Here is a 17,375-nt window from a genome sequence, read left to right as displayed (position 1 = left end):
CCTATTTTTGTCCTATTTTTATTTAATTCGTTTGCTTTGTTCTTCTCTTCTCTTTCTATTCGTTTTTCTTCCTTTTCTTTTCTTTTTCTTTTTCTTTTGTTTTTGTTTTTGTTTCTTTTTTTTAATTTTCTTAACGCTGTTGTCAATTTCTTCATTTCTTTTTTTATTTTCTTTCGTTCATTTGCTTTTTATTTCCTCCCTTTTACTATTCTATTTTCTTCTTTTCTTTTCTTTCTTTTTTGTTGTTGTCAATTTTTTTATTTCATTTCATATTTCTTTTGTTTTCTATTTCTTTTTTCTCCTCTTTCTCTCTCTCTCTCTCTCTTTCTTTTTTTCTAATGAGCAATCGTATCACATAAAACACCATGAGAGACGTTTCGTTATTCGATATTTGGTGGCCGATAACGATAATATAACTAGAGAAATGTGAAAAAGACTTCATGCTAGAAGAGAGGGAGAGGGAGAGATAGAGAAATAGAGAGAGAGAGAGAGAGAGAGAGAGAGAGAGAGAGAGAGAGACTCAATGGGAGTACTTGTATTCGTGATAGAAAAGTGAGTCTCAAGTGGGAACCCTTTCCAGGGATTTCTCAATCATAGTTAACCTTTTTAATCTTTTTTTTTTCTTTTTTTCTCTCTCTCTTTTTTTCGTTTTTTTCTCCCCTCGTCTTTTTTATTATTACTATCATCTTCGAGATATTATTCGCGCTAAGAATTGTGCTCTCAAGTGTCAGTTGTGTCATCTCGTCATCTCTCTCTCTCTCTCTCTCTCTCTCTCTCTCTCTCTCTCTCCCTCTCTCTCTCTTTTTTCTTTATCTCTATTTCTTTTTTCCTTTTTTTTCACTTTATTTTTTCATTGCCCTTTTTCTTTATGTCGTTCTTCGTATACCTTGAAAAAAAAAAAAAATTAATCATTCGATAAATACTTTAATATTAGGGGGATCAGAAAATAATGTCGCTTTCTTAAATTAAATTCAAACGAATAAATTTTTAACAAGTTTTTATTTTTAATCACAATCAAATATCGACATGCGCAGAAACGACATTACTCTCTGATCCCCCTAATATTATTTATAGCCCGTCTTATCGAGATTGTTTATCTCGATGTTAAAGGATAATAGATTTTTTTTTTTTTAGAGAAGAGATTTGTATGTAATAAGAACGAATTGAATGAATTCATTCGTTTGCAATCGTCTGGTGGCGGGAGGAGGGGGTAATGATATCGATTATAATCTACATACACGGAATAATCGATATTCTGTTTCTTTTTTTTTTCTTCTTATTTCTCTTTTGACCATCTTTATTTTTCTTCTTTTTTCTCGTTATTCTTGAAATCTATCAAAAAATATGAAAAATTGTAAAATATGACGTTGGCTCTTTGAGTGAAAATTTTGCGAGCTCGATCGAATGTCGAAATGAATGTCGAAGTTATTTAATTTGCTTATCTTTAATTCGACAAAGTACGACGAGAAAAAAGAAGAAGAAAGAAAAGAAAATAAAATGAAAGAGAGAAAAGAATAAAAAAGAAATGCCAACAGTACGATGCAAGAAGGTTGATATTAAAGCGACGTAGTTTTTATTGTCCGAGAATTTCGATCGATATGTAGGATACATTAAATTGTTACCTTTTTTCTTTTTTCTCCTCTTTTATTATCTTTTAGCTGAACTCTTAATGGTACGTAAAATGGCCACTAGATGGCGACGATCGTTCCATCGATCCAGAGAGACAATGCGTGCAAAGTGCTTACTTACAATTAAAATTTAATGTACGTGCATACATAATTGATATTTTACGTTTTAATAAACTAGGTCCATATATATAACCTTTAAAAAGGTTGTTCATCATATTGCTATCCATTGGATATTACATATGCGGATATTATTCCGATCGTATTAACTTAATATTCTGAAGGAAGAACAATTTAACGGAGGTTAAGCACGAACGACCGGTCGTATGTCTCTCCTTTACAAACTATAAATTATTGAGGAAAATCGGGCCAATTCTTCGGTCGGCGTAATAAATTATTCCGATACTCGAGGTCCAAGCTGTCGACATTCGCCATTTTTATCTTCCTATCTGCATGGACCTCTCAGCGGCCATTTTAAACCTATTGCTCGTGACAATACTTTTGGTATATTGGCAAGTCTTGAATTTAACGTCGATAAATTTTCGTATTTCTGTCCCAGAAATTTTTTTCTATTCTTTTATTATTAGGCTCTACATCATTTCTTATTTAACCCTATTAGTTTTCTTTTCTTTTGTTCCTTTTCTTCTTTGACAGAAGATCTTTTGTTTTTTATCAGGAATTTCTATTGATTATAACATACATAGTTTTTATTTATATAATTTATAAATATCTATATAAAACTTATATAGGCTTTAATATTTTTTATAGAGAAATTATAATATATATATCAATATACGTATATATAATATATATATATATATATATATATATATATATATATATATAATATAGATTATATTATATAAATCATATATAATATATATAATGTAGTTTTGCGAAAAAATATTAATTCTATATAAGTCATATATATACATATAAATGCCTTATATGGAATAATTACGTATATTGTATATATATAGGAATATATATAATATATATATATATATATATATATATATATATATATATATATATATATAAGTTCTAAAACTGAATATATAACAGCATATATAACGGTATATATTACAGTATATATAACGCTATATTTATATAACAGTATATATAACAGTATACACATTATGTGCATATTGTTGTGTATATAATAGTGTATATGTATATATATATATATATATATATATATATATATATATATATATATATGTATATATATAACATTATTTTATCGTTGTATTATATCAAATGAAATCGAAGAATTGTGCCATTAGTAATTTTCATATGGATCATTTGTTATGAAATCGCAAAAAAAGAAGAAAAAGAAAAAATAGGAATTATTTGTACGTGTCAATTCTTTCCTATAAAACCGATACTTGCTTGCTTCTATATTTCTGATACAAAGAACGCGACGATCGAAAGGAAAAAAAAAGATTGCCGCAGGAGAGAACACATAAGGGAGAAAAATGATGCTCTACATCGAATGGCAAAAAGGACGATCAAGGACATGAACGAGATACGAGATACGATTGAAAGAAGTGAGAGAGAGAGAGAAAGAGAGAGAGAGAGATAGATAGAGAGAGAGAGAGAGAGAGAGAGAGAGAGAGAGAGAGAGAGAGAGAGAGAGAGAGAGAGAGAGAGAGCACGTCCCTTAGTTCTGCACATGAATGCATTTGTGTGCATATGTCGATGCAGCTGTCAGATATACAAGCATATCGCATCTGCTATTATATATATATATATATATATATATATATATATATATATAAAGTATACCTTATTCTGTTATTGGTTGCCACGTATTTTCGTATGATAAAACCAATTGAGGTATATCATATAGATAAATGTTATATGAAAAAATAACATATATTGTTAAAAGTATATATATATATATATTAATATTTTGACAATAAGTATTTTAGAAATATATACCTATATAAATATATATTTACAATTTATATACATATTTATATATAAATATGTGTGTGTGTATATTTTATTATATACATAACAATCTATTTCTGACCGTATGTGTATGTAACATTTTTATATGCATATATATATATATATATATATATATATATATTCATAAATATATATTAATATATACATGAATATATTTAATAATCTACATTATTAATTAAATATCGATACGATAATTAATCCAATATCGATATCAATACTTATATTTTGAAATATATCAATTAGATATATATATATATATATATATATATATATATATATATATATATATATATATATAATTATATATCGAATCCATGAATAATAAGAATGACGACGATGATGAATATACGACAAAATCAGAACAAAGCGAGCACCTATGTGTTATGTTTAACATAATAAACATACATAAGAGTACGTACTTACATGCGTAAGTATATATATTGTGTGTTCCGGACTGTTTCAGACATCATGTAAATATTTTCGGAGTAATATATGTGAGGGCAAATATGTGTTTATGTATGTCTATGTATTATGAATTCGTTCTATCCGTAGGTATAATAAACGAACATATACGTGCATACATACATACATATATATAGATATATTCATACGTACATAAATACTTGCATGCATACATGCATGCATACATACATACATATATATATATATATATATATATATATATATATATACATATATATATGGGTACATATATAGATATGTATGTGTATATATAGATACATGTATACTCGTCACAGACAAGAACTGGGCCATCCGATAATTACGTATTCCCTTTTAAACGACGCGTCAAATTGTTCTCGACCGTTTCGACTCCTCCACGTTTGTTTCCATTCGTTGCGAAAGCTTGAAGATTCCGACACGCGTCATTTGGTTTCCATTAACGAAGCAACCTCTTTCTCTTTCACTCTCTCTCTCTCTCTCTCTCTCTCTCTTTTTTACTTCAACCCTCTCCCTTTTCCTACCAATGATATTATTCTTGATCAGGAGTGACATTGGTTTGGGTAACACATCTAAAGCATCTTTTCTGACGTAGCACTGACCTAATTAAAATCGTCTACCATCGTTTCTAATATGTTGTTCCTAATTTTCTTTTTTTTCAAGTATGTGTGTGTGTGTGTGTATATATATATAGTAGGAAAGACAAGTTTGATACTTGTTTAGTGTGTAAAATTTAATTTGTGCAACTTTTGTTCGAATTAATTAATTGATTAATAAAAGAAGTTATGAACTACGTTGAAATATATTTCGATAAGTTCTCTTTATACTTTACAGAAGATATGTACGAAATAAATTAGAAAATATTTATTTGATTAAATCAAATTATATCGATTTACTATGGAATGGAGATGGAATTGGCCGGCCAGGGATTAAAGTTGATACGAGTTTGGAAAATATTTTTGTATGACTTTTAATATATAGTTTTTTTATTAAAGTATATTATTTAAATAATATAAATTATATTATTTCAATCATGTTATTTGTAATATAAATAATTTAGTTATATATTTGTTTTATTTATGCATATATATATTTATATATGGTTAAGCGAATATAATTAGGTATATAACGAAAAAGTTCTGTCTACTTTATATTTTTTTTCCTCGTTCGTTATTAATTTATAAATCATATGTTTATTTATTTATTTTTTTTTTTTTTTATAAACATATACGTAAATCCTTTATGTTTGTCATCGTTGAAAATTCGAAAATTTATCGAATGAATTTCCTTTCTTTTTTTCTTTTCTTTCCTTTTCTTTTTTTAACCTTCTTCATTTAAAAAATTCTTTTCCTTCATATAATAATTGATCCAGTTTTGCCGAATGAGTTTTTGTGAAATACAGACGTCACTCTAATTCGTTCGTACATGTATATTCGAATTGCCGTTTAATTCTCAATGCGAGCTGAGCAATGGTATTAAGCAGATACTACTCCCTTTGAAAATGTCTCAGTGCCAGGTCATTGGGTAAATAGGTCAAGTAGATGTGCAGGTACACACTTGATGTGAACTTTGCTATGCAGATTCTAGTTACGCAAATGTGTTTGTAAGATTGGAAGCACACACATACACTCATATATATAATATATACAATATATACAATATGTGTATGATGATGATGATGATGATGTGTGTGTGTGTGTGTGTGTGTGTGTGCGTGCGTGCGTGCGTGCGTGCGCGTGTGTATGTAAGTACATACTTATGTATACGTGCTATAAGCATTGAGCTTACGTATTACACGCACGCTTAAGCGTTGTTTCGTCGAAGAGAATTTTCCTTCCCCATCCTTCTCTCTCTTTTTCTCTCTTTCAGTATCTCTCTCTCTTCTCTCTCTTCTCTATCTCTCTCTCTCTCTCTCTCTCTCTCTCTCTCTCTCTCTCTCTCTCTCTCTCTCTCTCTCTCTCTCTCACTCTTTCTCTCTTCTACCTCTTTAATTAATAATTACAACCTGACACTAGATTTTTATTTATAAAAGAAGATACCGAGCATGCGTGTCATATCCTAGTCCTTCCTCTTATTATTCTATCGATCGTTTCATGAAATTACTTGGACGAATTTTGATTAGAAATTGTTTTCAATTAATCTTTCAAATGTCTAAGATACTTGTATAATATCTAAGAATTAATAAAGGAAAAAAGTGTTAGGTTTTAAGTAAGCATTAGATATAAAAAAAAATGTATTTGTAGATTTGTTTGTGTTTTTATTAGCCTAAATGGATTCTAATTTTTTTATTTTTTATTATAATTTTTTTATAATTTTATTATAATTTTATTTTATTATAATTTTTTTATAATTTTATTATAATTTTATTTTATTATAATTTTTTTCTTTTACGACATTTGTAATCTTCTTTCTTTTTCCTTTTGTCGTTTTTTATTTTATTTTATTTTATTTTTTATAACAATATTTATTTCTTTATTTCTTTATTTATTAATAATTATTATTAATATTCATTTATAAATAATTTTTATTAATTTTTATTTTATTTATAATTTATTATTCATTTCCATAATATTACATTTATATTGTATATGCTTGATTTTTAAGAAGCAATTATTGGAAGAATAATATTTACACGTGAGAAAAAAAGCTGTGCAAATTGTTTGTATTATAAATTTATTCATGTGTTTAATAGTGGTCGATTAATTTTTATGAGTATCATAATATTTTCGCTTTCTTTTTTTTTATCGTTATATAATAATATTTATATCTTTATATATATATATATATATATATATATATATATATATATATATATATATATATATATATCCAGGATTATTTTCGTTTAGGTGTTGTTACAGAAGATTCAATTTTTCATTATTCATAGACAATTTTGTAGAATAAGTCATTTGTTCGTATATATTTAACTTGTTTGCAAATACACTGCCCTATCAAATCTTCGCTGTTAGTTCTTCAGTTTGACTCTCGTGCGAAGCCCATATCGGAGTTCCTTTTGAATTTTACCCAGCTTGTGTAAGCAAATGGAAATTGACTTGGTCAGGTTATTTATTCCCAAGTTATACAGAAAGCTCACAGTTCAGTTTGTTCCGTTGAATTTTCATTGAATAATTGCATCACAGTCCTGTCCTTCGTGAAAAGTTTTTTTTGTTTTTTTTTTGTTTCGACATACCAGTCGACATTCTTTTATCGTTCTGAAATTTCCCTTAGAAATTTTTTTCTTCAAAACATTACTCCTTTAAACAAGTTTTATATATAACAGCATTCAACCCGTTGTCGTAAAGTTGTCTAAAATATTTCTTCGATATCCTTAGTAGCGATATTTTTGTTTTTTTTTTTTAATTTCTTTTCATTTTTAAACGTAAAACCAAAAAGTATGCAAAGTCGGCGACAATGTCGTAGCGTTTAATATCTTTTTTTTGTGATAACACCATGCATATTATCGCGCTATGTGTAATACGTTTTAATAAATCCTTGAAGGTTTTCGTTTGAAAATTCATCGAACAAAAGTTATTTGAATTCAAACGAACGATCGAAGACAATGATATCGGACTAATATATTCGGGAGGCATATATAAAATAATATTTCAAATTGTCAAAGACGAATAGTGAATTTTTCTTATTATTTCCACTTCGTTAAAATTATTAAAACGTTTTAGTTAAGAGTACGAAGGACACAATGTTCGATACAAATCATTTATGTATATCAGGAATGACTAACTACCTCTTAGACGTGAGCGGCATGATTCTAGTCATCAATCAATTCGATCCTCCTCCTTCTATTCTTCCTTCCACTATTCCCACCCACATAGTTACCTACTTAAATTCAGTAGCCAAGAACATTATATATTTTATTATTTAGATACCATACGATTCTTTTTTCTTTCATTTTCTTTTCTTCCGCTTAGCAACGAACTATAATCGAATTATTATAAAGTCCATGATAATTTACAAGTGTAACTTGAAGAAGTTAGTATTATAGATGAAAAGTTTTCATCAATTGTATTACGTTATTATTGTATTACATTTTTATTATTTTCATTATTGGAATTTAGGATTGTTGTAATTCGTTATTACGCGAATATATTTGATAATTATTCGCGTTATGAGATATATATTTACAAATGATGAATACGTATATATATATATATATATATATATATATATGTATATATTTATGTATGTGTGTATGTATGTATATATGCTTGTATGTATGTAGATATTTCTTTACTACTATATAGATAATGTTTCATCGATGTTTCATTGCGAGTATTGTTAAGCTTCCTTGTAGTTTCTTTCTTTTCACTGTGAAAAAAGAGAAAATGGAGCGAGAAATCAGTACTAGGTATAGAGAAAAAAGTATAGAAATAGTTACAGCTTACTTTTCCGTTGGGAGAGATTAAGAGAGATATTGGATTTCTTTTACTGACGTTCTAAAGATTTATATACCTATATATTTATATTTATACATAGATATATACCTACTATATATATATATATATATATACATATTTACAATATCTATATGTATTATACTACGTAGCGTTTTTACGAGAGTGTTTCTGGATACGCATCTCGCATCAGACCAACGATGATAGTCTATTTGCACGGAGAATCTTCCCCCGTCTCTTCCAAATCGTCAGAGTTATAGACTCATTGATCGCGATGAATAAGGGCAGTCGTACTAGATTAGGATACCGTTGAAGGTCATTAGCAAAATACCCCTTGCCACGTTCTCGCAAATTAATGGAAGAACGCACGTTCTTTTAAAGGGTCCCATGAAGCTCGTGATGGTAAATGCGTGATAATAAATATTGTACGAATTGAAGTTATCACAGTATATTTGTTGAAGTAAGATATAATTGTTGGTGATCTTGTATGATGACGTGTAGTTAGTTGTGTTGTTGGGTTTTAGATTGTGCTGGATATCTCTGATTAAGGTATAGTCAATGATATTGGTAAGACTAAATTGTCTTATTGATGAGTGCAAATGCTTTAATGCGACTGTCTGTAGATTTCTCTTGAACTATTCACGAAGGCATTAATGAATTAGGAAAGGGAAATGGAAAGGGAGGAGTTTATGTAAAAAATGCCCGGAAAGGGAAAGCAATATTCTTATTGGTCGTAGAGTTTGTTAGGATATTTCGTTGGAATGTTTAAACAATTCCATGCGTATGCCACTTTATTCTAGTGATCGTGTAGATTAGAACCTGTCAATGAATATTTCAAGGCTAGGCAACAAATAACCCTTAACTCGTTGCGCCTAGACGTCTACTTTCATTAATTATTAGTATCGACACATTATTGAAAATTAAATACTTGACCAAAAATGCCTAAGCTCGGACAAAACTGGCAATGTGTTTTTTATTTGTGCGTTTTTTTTTTTTGCGAGTATCCAACAAGTTCTCAAGGGCAGATATTTCTAATAATGATATATGACTCTTAGGAGAAAGTACTGTGAATAATTGAGGGACGTACATGTGAGTCAACTGATATTTTATATTTTTATTTGACACAATACGTATTGTTATTCTTTAACGTACGGTAATATCAAAGATAAAAAATAAAAAGGAATAATCGGAAAGGCAAATAATAACTAAATAAATGTTTTTATTAAAGTAATGAAAATATCAAAAACAACAAAATCACGAACCAAGAATAAACGTTAACAAAGCGGTATAGTTGTCACTTTCCAATGTCAAGATTCAATGACTGTCGGTTACTTTCTGTATTTATTTGGGTCAATGTCGACTAAATAATCGTTTCCTGTCCCTTTGGTAAATACCCATGTCAAAGTTAACACCTACGAGCATTCGTAAGATAAACGGCGAAGGAATACAAATGCTTGAAAGGTAGAGCTATACCCTTCTTTACCTCGTGAAAGGTAAAGAAATGTAAAATGGTTGAAAAAAAAAGGAAGAAAAATAAAATAAAATAAAAACATACGGAGAAGAATAACGAAGTTAAAAGAAAATTGTTTTTTAAATGACGAAATATTCAATCAATTAAATAAAAAATATGTAACGTCGATAATATTATAAATGAAATAAAGAATACGAAGTTAATTATGAATTAAATAAAAAGAAATATAATTATGAATTAAATAAAAAAAAATATATATATGTATATATACATATCAAAAGACAATAATTAATAAAAATCATTTACTTACTTATGCAATAATCGAAGTGACATAATATATTTTATATATAATATATATATATATATATATAACATATTGTAATATTAAATATATTAAATAATATAATTAAATATTATGATATTAAATATATTAAAGTTGAAATAAAAAAGGTATGAAAAAGTCGGCAATTCTGAATTACATCAACAATTTGCAAATTATAACATTACATAAGTATTAATTAATCAATAAACATTAATATTGCCTTACGATGATAATTCGTACGAGATATCGATGTTATTGATAATATTAGGGTTTATAAAATAATAGAGAGAAGGGAATGTTCCTTGTTGTGGATGGAATCATTGTGGAGGGGAGGGGGAGGAGATAGGGAAAAGACAAATGAACATTCGAAACTGACGAATCGTATGCGTTTACAAGGGTGGAGAGGGGGGAAGGGAGTAGTGTCGGGAGAGATAATTAATAGCATTGTTGAAAACTCGAATCAGCGTTACGTAATGTCGAATAGTGGATCGGAGGAATAACGATCGAGCTCGAGTGGATTAATTGGACATATTAAACTAGTTTAGACTTCGTCTAAACGTGTTTTCCCAAGCCTCTGGTTGTGAGCTTTCTATCACTCTTCAATGGCATTACATGTAACATACATAATTGACCATTTCTTGTAACAAATACCATTTGCTATCTGTTACTCGATTATTGCGCAAAAGTGAAAATACCTTGGTACTATAGGAATACCATTAGTGTACCTACTTTCCGATTTGAAATAAAATTGGGTTTAGAAATTTTTTTAAAAATAGAGGGGGGGATGGAAAAAAAAAGAAAAAAAAATAAAATGTCGACAACCTCGTTTGAAAAAATACGGGTAATAGATCTTTCGTCGTCGTACATTTTTTATTTATTTAAACTAAGTTTTTTTTTTGTTCATTCGTTTTATTTTTTTTCTCTTCGATTTTCGTTACTCGTGATATTTATTTATTAATTTATTTATAAATACTTTAAAGTAAACAATTTTTTTTTTTAATTATCGTTCAGTTAATTAAAATGATTAATTATAAACATCAATAATACGGTGGAAACATTTTAATCGAAGTTAATTAAATTTAATGTTTAAGCAAAGATAATTAACGAGAATATCTCGATCGAAATTAATTATATTTTGAGTGATAATTAAATGTAATTAAACATAATCGTCGATTACCGTTTATAATGTCGGTAAATAATAGAGTGATTTTATCTTTTTTAAAATTGTCATTGTTCGATTTACAATCAGAAAAAATATCTTTCGTCAACAAGTGTTATGTCCCTATTTTTCTCCCTCCCTCCCTCTCTGTCTCTTTTTCTCTCTCTCCCTTTATCTTTCTCGTTATTGTTTCTATCTGGATAAATTTATATGTTAGTCGAGTGCACATAATTAATTAAATTTTGGTTTGCTATCTGCAACTACGTAGCTCGTAGATATAATGTATTGTAACGAAGGATAATACAGAGATGGTCAAGTTTATAATTATCATAATAACGTGTTAATTATTATATAAGTTATCGTAATATGAAATTAAAAAAAAAAAACGAAAAAGAAACGAACAAACAATTGAATAAATAAATATACAAACAAATAATGGTATAAGCAAATCATCTTTTTCGAGTAATACATACAACATAATTAATTTTTATTATTAATAATTTGTAATGATTATTATTTTTTTTCTTTTTTTTTTTTTTTTGAAGATTAGAGATGTGTTGATATTCTTCTAATAATATTTTATAAGTTTTCTATAGTACGAAAAAATAAAAGAAAAATTAATAAATAATGGAATAATAAATTATCTCTACATATACTATAAATTTAATATGTATGACTTAATTAATTTTTTATTGATAATATATATGATAAATAATAAATGATAATTTATTATTTGTCAAAAATAAATAATCTAATGGTTCTTTTTTTTTTTTGAATATAAAATGATCTATCATATTAATGATGTAATGTAGCTATATTGTTATTAGTATTAGAAATTTACTAATGTGCATAATAACATAATCTAATTTTTTCATAAATAACGGAAAAATATACAGATGAAAACTATATAATAATCTTGTTTTTTTTTCCTTTTTTTGTTCAATGATAAGATGATAACATTTTTTTAATAATAATAATAATAATAATAATAAAAATAATGATAATAGTAATAATAATAATAATGAAGCTGTTAATAACTTGACGTTTGATGTTAAAAATTTAAGAATTTTAATGGAACGAAATTTTTCGATTAATCGTATTTCATTATCAAACATTTATTTCGAATTAAACGAGGATGAACTATTTTGAGTTAATTCTTGTCGTTTCTATTGTAAGATAAAGATTGTGATAGATAAACCTGAATGATGATGTATATTCCTTAAAGAGAGAGGGAGGCAAAGAGAAAAATAGAGAAATAGAGGGAGAAAAAGATAAAAATAGAGACAGATTGATAGATAGAGAGAGAGCGAGAGAGAGAGAGCGAGAGAGAGAGAGAGAGAGAGAGAGAGAGAGAGTGAGTGAATTGAAGGGTCCCAATTTGAAGATTTGGCTCAAGGATTTGACGAGTGGATGTACTTGATCTGCTCCTTCCTCTTGCTTCGCTATATTATCAACTTTCAAAAGATCTTGCAGATACGTGGCCTGTCTATTATACTCTTGCTTGTCATTATTTTATATTTTATTTTATATTTTATCATTATTTTATTTTATTATTATTATTATGGAGAGCGATGGATTGATATTTGTATTACTTGTTGTAAATTATGAAACAATTCGTAATAATTATATTTATTTAATTTAATTTAATTTATTCATTATTCATTTCTCGTTTCATAATTGAATGCGTGTTTTCGCGCGCACGTATATATATATATATATATATATATATATATATATATTATTTTTTAATAATTTTTTTCTTATGTTTATATTAATACTTCGATATAAATAATTGTATACCAATATTAATATTTTTAAAAAGTTTATATTTATATTAACTTTATTTCTTGTTTTTAGTATAAATGATCGTATCGATTTTTCTTTTTTTTTTTTTTTTTTTTTAATGACTCGTGATTCGATTAATTTCAAAATGAAAATGAATTTCGAAATAAAAATTGGGAATATATAAATCATAAATAAAATGAATACATTTATATTACATATACATATAACGGAAGGAAAATAAGTGTCGAATGATTTATGAATAATATAATTGTATTTATGTATATATGTATGTATTTATATATGTGTATATACATATGTATAGTGTGTATAGAAAACGTACAACGGATTAAAGACGTGACAAGGGGTATTTTTTCGTTTATTTTATCGTAACTCTCGAGCAATCGACTGTAGAAAGGGAGGAGGAGGAAGTGGAGGAGGAGGAGGAGGAGGAGAAGAACAGAAAAGAAAAAAGGAAAAAAGAGAACGCTCGAACCTCACACGATAATCAATGTAATTGCTCGATAATTTCGATTCGCTTATGGCATCGTTCATGCATGTTGCAAAGAAGTGCAATGAGAACGAAACGGATTTCGCACCTTACTGATTCCTAAGAATCATTATTTAAGAGTGGCAAAATAGTTGCATTTCTCTCTTTCTCTCTCTCTCTTTTATTTTCAACTAAAATTCATCTATTTTTTCTTCTTTTCTTTTTTTAAATCTATTTTTTATTACTGATTTATATAATAAAATATTTTATTTATTATGTGCATCCATATTATAATAATTTATAATATTAAATTGAACGAAAATATTTAATAATATATTTAATAAAAATTATATATATATATATATATATATAATTTTGAATATAAATAATCAAACAAAAATTAAATAAAACATATATATATATATATATATATATATGTTTGTTAATATACTTATTAAATATATATTACTTAATAACAATATTAATATATAAAATTTCTCATAATGTCATGTAAAAAATAATTAATTAAATTCGAACTTTTTGTTTCGATGGTACAAATCAACGTTTAAAAAATTATTGTTTTTCTTTTTCTTCTTCTTTTTTTTTTCTTTTTTTTAAAAGTTCTTATGATCTTTTCTCGGCAAATGAAGTAGTGAATCGGACAGAGATTTATGGGACGTAGATCGACGATGTGAAATAAAGAAAAGTGCGCGCGCGTGCGAAGGAAAGTATCTCACGCGATAAATATGTCAAGGTCATTCGGGCCCAATAATTCGAGCAGACATTTCAGTAAGAACGAACGAGAAAAATGATTTTTATATCTTATGGCTTATGATATATATGATAACAACACATGTGTGCTTTGTCGAAAGACTTATGTATTGCATTATGTATTATATTTACTTTACGTATCTATGTAAAAGAACGATGAAAATTATTTTGGTTTGTAAGTTTTCGTTTCTTTGATTAATAACAACCATAGATTTTCAATTTCATCATAAATTTTCTTTTTATCATATTGTATATATATATATTTTTTTTATTTTTTATTGTGAAACGTCTGAAACGAATGACTACGAATCAATTGGAAAAAGTAAGGTTAGATTATATGTATGAAAAGTGATATAAGAATTAATAAATCAATAATATATAATAATTTAATTAATCAAATAAGAAATTTATTCATGTGAAATGTGTCTCTTTATGTTTTTTTTTTATGCTATTGACTTCATTATTTGAGTTTACTATTTATTTTTGCTATTGAGTATTGACTTTTTTTTTATTAAATTGACTTTTTTTTATTAAATTGGCTTTATTATTTTTATTTTTTATTATTGACATTAGTCAAATCTTTAATTCTTGTTCTTCAAAATGGTGGAAAAGTTGATCAGTTTCGATTAACGCAAATAGAGAACTAAAGAATTGGTAATAATTTTGTTTATTCATAAAAAGAAATCTCGATTAATGAACGACGAATCATTTGTAAAAGGATTGATTAAAGTACATAAAAAATTAATATTACTATTAATTAATATTATGATTAAAAATTAATAAAAATTAATATATAAATAACGAAGCATGATTTAACTTAATCAAATGAGAAATTTGCTTTATTTGGCATCTGTTGTTTCCATATTTTATTTTACTATTGCATTTTATTTTACTTATCCACGTGTTTTACAATATTTCTAATTTTTTCCTTAGAATATTTCAAAATATCGAAAAAGAGAAAAAATCAATTTTTTACTTTATAAGAAATGTTAGAAAAATTTTTACGATAATTCATTCGTTCGTTTCGTTTATAAACTTAGTAGAATAAAATGATAATAAAATTTTATTTTGTGTTAAAGTATAAATATTCATAAAACTTATCAAAGTCATAAGAAAATGTTTATATGTCGTTCACTATCAAGCGAGTAGTACATATATTACGACTTTCGTTTATGTGTAAGAAAGTTTTACAGACAGAATTTACATTTTACGAGTTTCCTTTATGACGATCGCAGGTGAAAAGAAAAAGAAAACGTAAACGGAAAAGAAAAAGAAAGAAAAAGCAAAAAGCATTTGTAAGATTTCTTTATTTGAAACTCGTATAGAACATTATCCTCAGTGGTAGATACTGGTATCCTGGTAATCCTTGGAGTTCGCGTACTTCTTACTTTCTTAAGAAGATGAAGGACTTTTAAATCCTTGTTCCCGTGAGATATCTCGTAAAATCGTTTCTCGAGACGATATTTTGACTACATACGGATTTTTGTTTCGAGATCCCTTATATACGGGGTGATACAATAATTGTTATCAATTTAAATTATTGTCGGCGAAACTTTTTATCTTTTTTTCGTTTCTTTTGTTTATTTTATTTTATTTTACTTTTTTTATTTTTGTACGACAAGATCGCTTTGAAAATATTCAGATCGTCTAGTTCCTCATTTTTTTTGTATTTTTTTTTGTATTTTTTTTTTATACATATATATGTATATGTGATTTATATTAATAGAAATATGATAATTGTATTATTTAATATAAATAAGTAATATATATAAAATTTAAATTATTCTTTAATGAAATAGAATGTTCCTTCCTTTCTCTTTTATTTTTTTTCATTTTCTTTAATTTTTCTTTTTTTATAACGATCTTCAACAACAGATCATTTTTCTTTGTCCTAAGAATTTGAATTGTTTCATTGAACAAATTCTTTTTCTTTTCTTTTTTTCTTTTTTCTTTTTTGTATTATTTTAAGTAGAGATCAATTATTGAATCACCCTGTATTGTTTCATATTATTCATAATAGCTTGGTAAATAGTCCTTGTTCGCAGAAAAGATGTGATCTTGAAATTTGATTTATTTCGAGAGACTACAGTAATATTCTTTTTTTTTCTTTATCTCTATCTCTCTGTTTCTATCTCTTTCTTTCCTTGTTTTTGCTTGATTTGTATTCAAAGAAAGAATATGCGAAGGTCGAGGAAAACTGAGAATTTCGACGTACGATCTTTAGACGTATAACAGAGATACCTACCTATCTACCTACCTATCTACCTATCTAGCTACCTACCTATCTAGCTACCTACCTATCTACCTACATATCTACCTACCCACCTATCTATCTACCTACCTATCCATTTATGTATACTATCGTTTTCGTGAAGTCTAATTTCAGTTCAACTATCTGCAAATACATCTTTAATCCTAATCTATAATCATATCTCCATACTCATATGCGTACATGTAACTTCTGAGATCAGTATGGTTGACGTTGACAGTAGTGAATTTGGATCTCTATGTTCTTCTCGACATATATTATAATATTTTTATAATATTTATATTCTACAAAGTTAAATCTATTCTTGGATATGATGTTGTTTGAGAGTGTCTGATTTAAAAAAGAAAAAAAGAAAAAACAAATAAAACTATTGTTCTCGTCATATCGGATATAATTTTCAAGCTAAGATTTATACGCAACAGTTTCATACGATTTTTCTGATGATAAAAAAATTATTAGATGTTGATTAAAAAAATGTTAAACAAATGGTCATAATTTCATAGTTTGATGGCGTTAATTCTTAAATGGTTGTCCTATTTATCAATGCGGTACTTTTATTTAATAAAATAAATCGGAAGTACGATATAGAAGACGAGGGATTTATCGTTGTGTTAACATTAATTATTATTATTTTATTATTG

General features: G+C 26.8%; 2 protein-coding genes across 6 annotated transcripts in view; one reads left to right on the top strand and one right to left on the bottom strand.

Annotated features, from left to right (window-relative positions):
• The window catches only part of LOC124424138 (TLD domain-containing protein 2), a 226,875-nt gene that overhangs the window by 44,320 nt on the left and 165,180 nt on the right, over positions 1-17,375 (top strand). The gene's annotated exons all lie outside the window — the stretch shown is intronic.
• Positions 1-17,375, bottom strand: part of LOC124424154 (cilia- and flagella-associated protein 36) — a 118,017-nt gene that overhangs the window by 51,028 nt on the left and 49,614 nt on the right. The gene's annotated exons all lie outside the window — the stretch shown is intronic.

Source organism: Vespa crabro, chromosome 5, assembly GCF_910589235.1.
Source record: "Vespa crabro chromosome 5, iyVesCrab1.2, whole genome shotgun sequence".
Lineage (NCBI taxonomy): Eukaryota > Metazoa > Arthropoda > Insecta > Hymenoptera > Vespidae > Vespa > Vespa crabro.
This window is presented reverse-complemented; position numbering and strand designations above follow the sequence as displayed.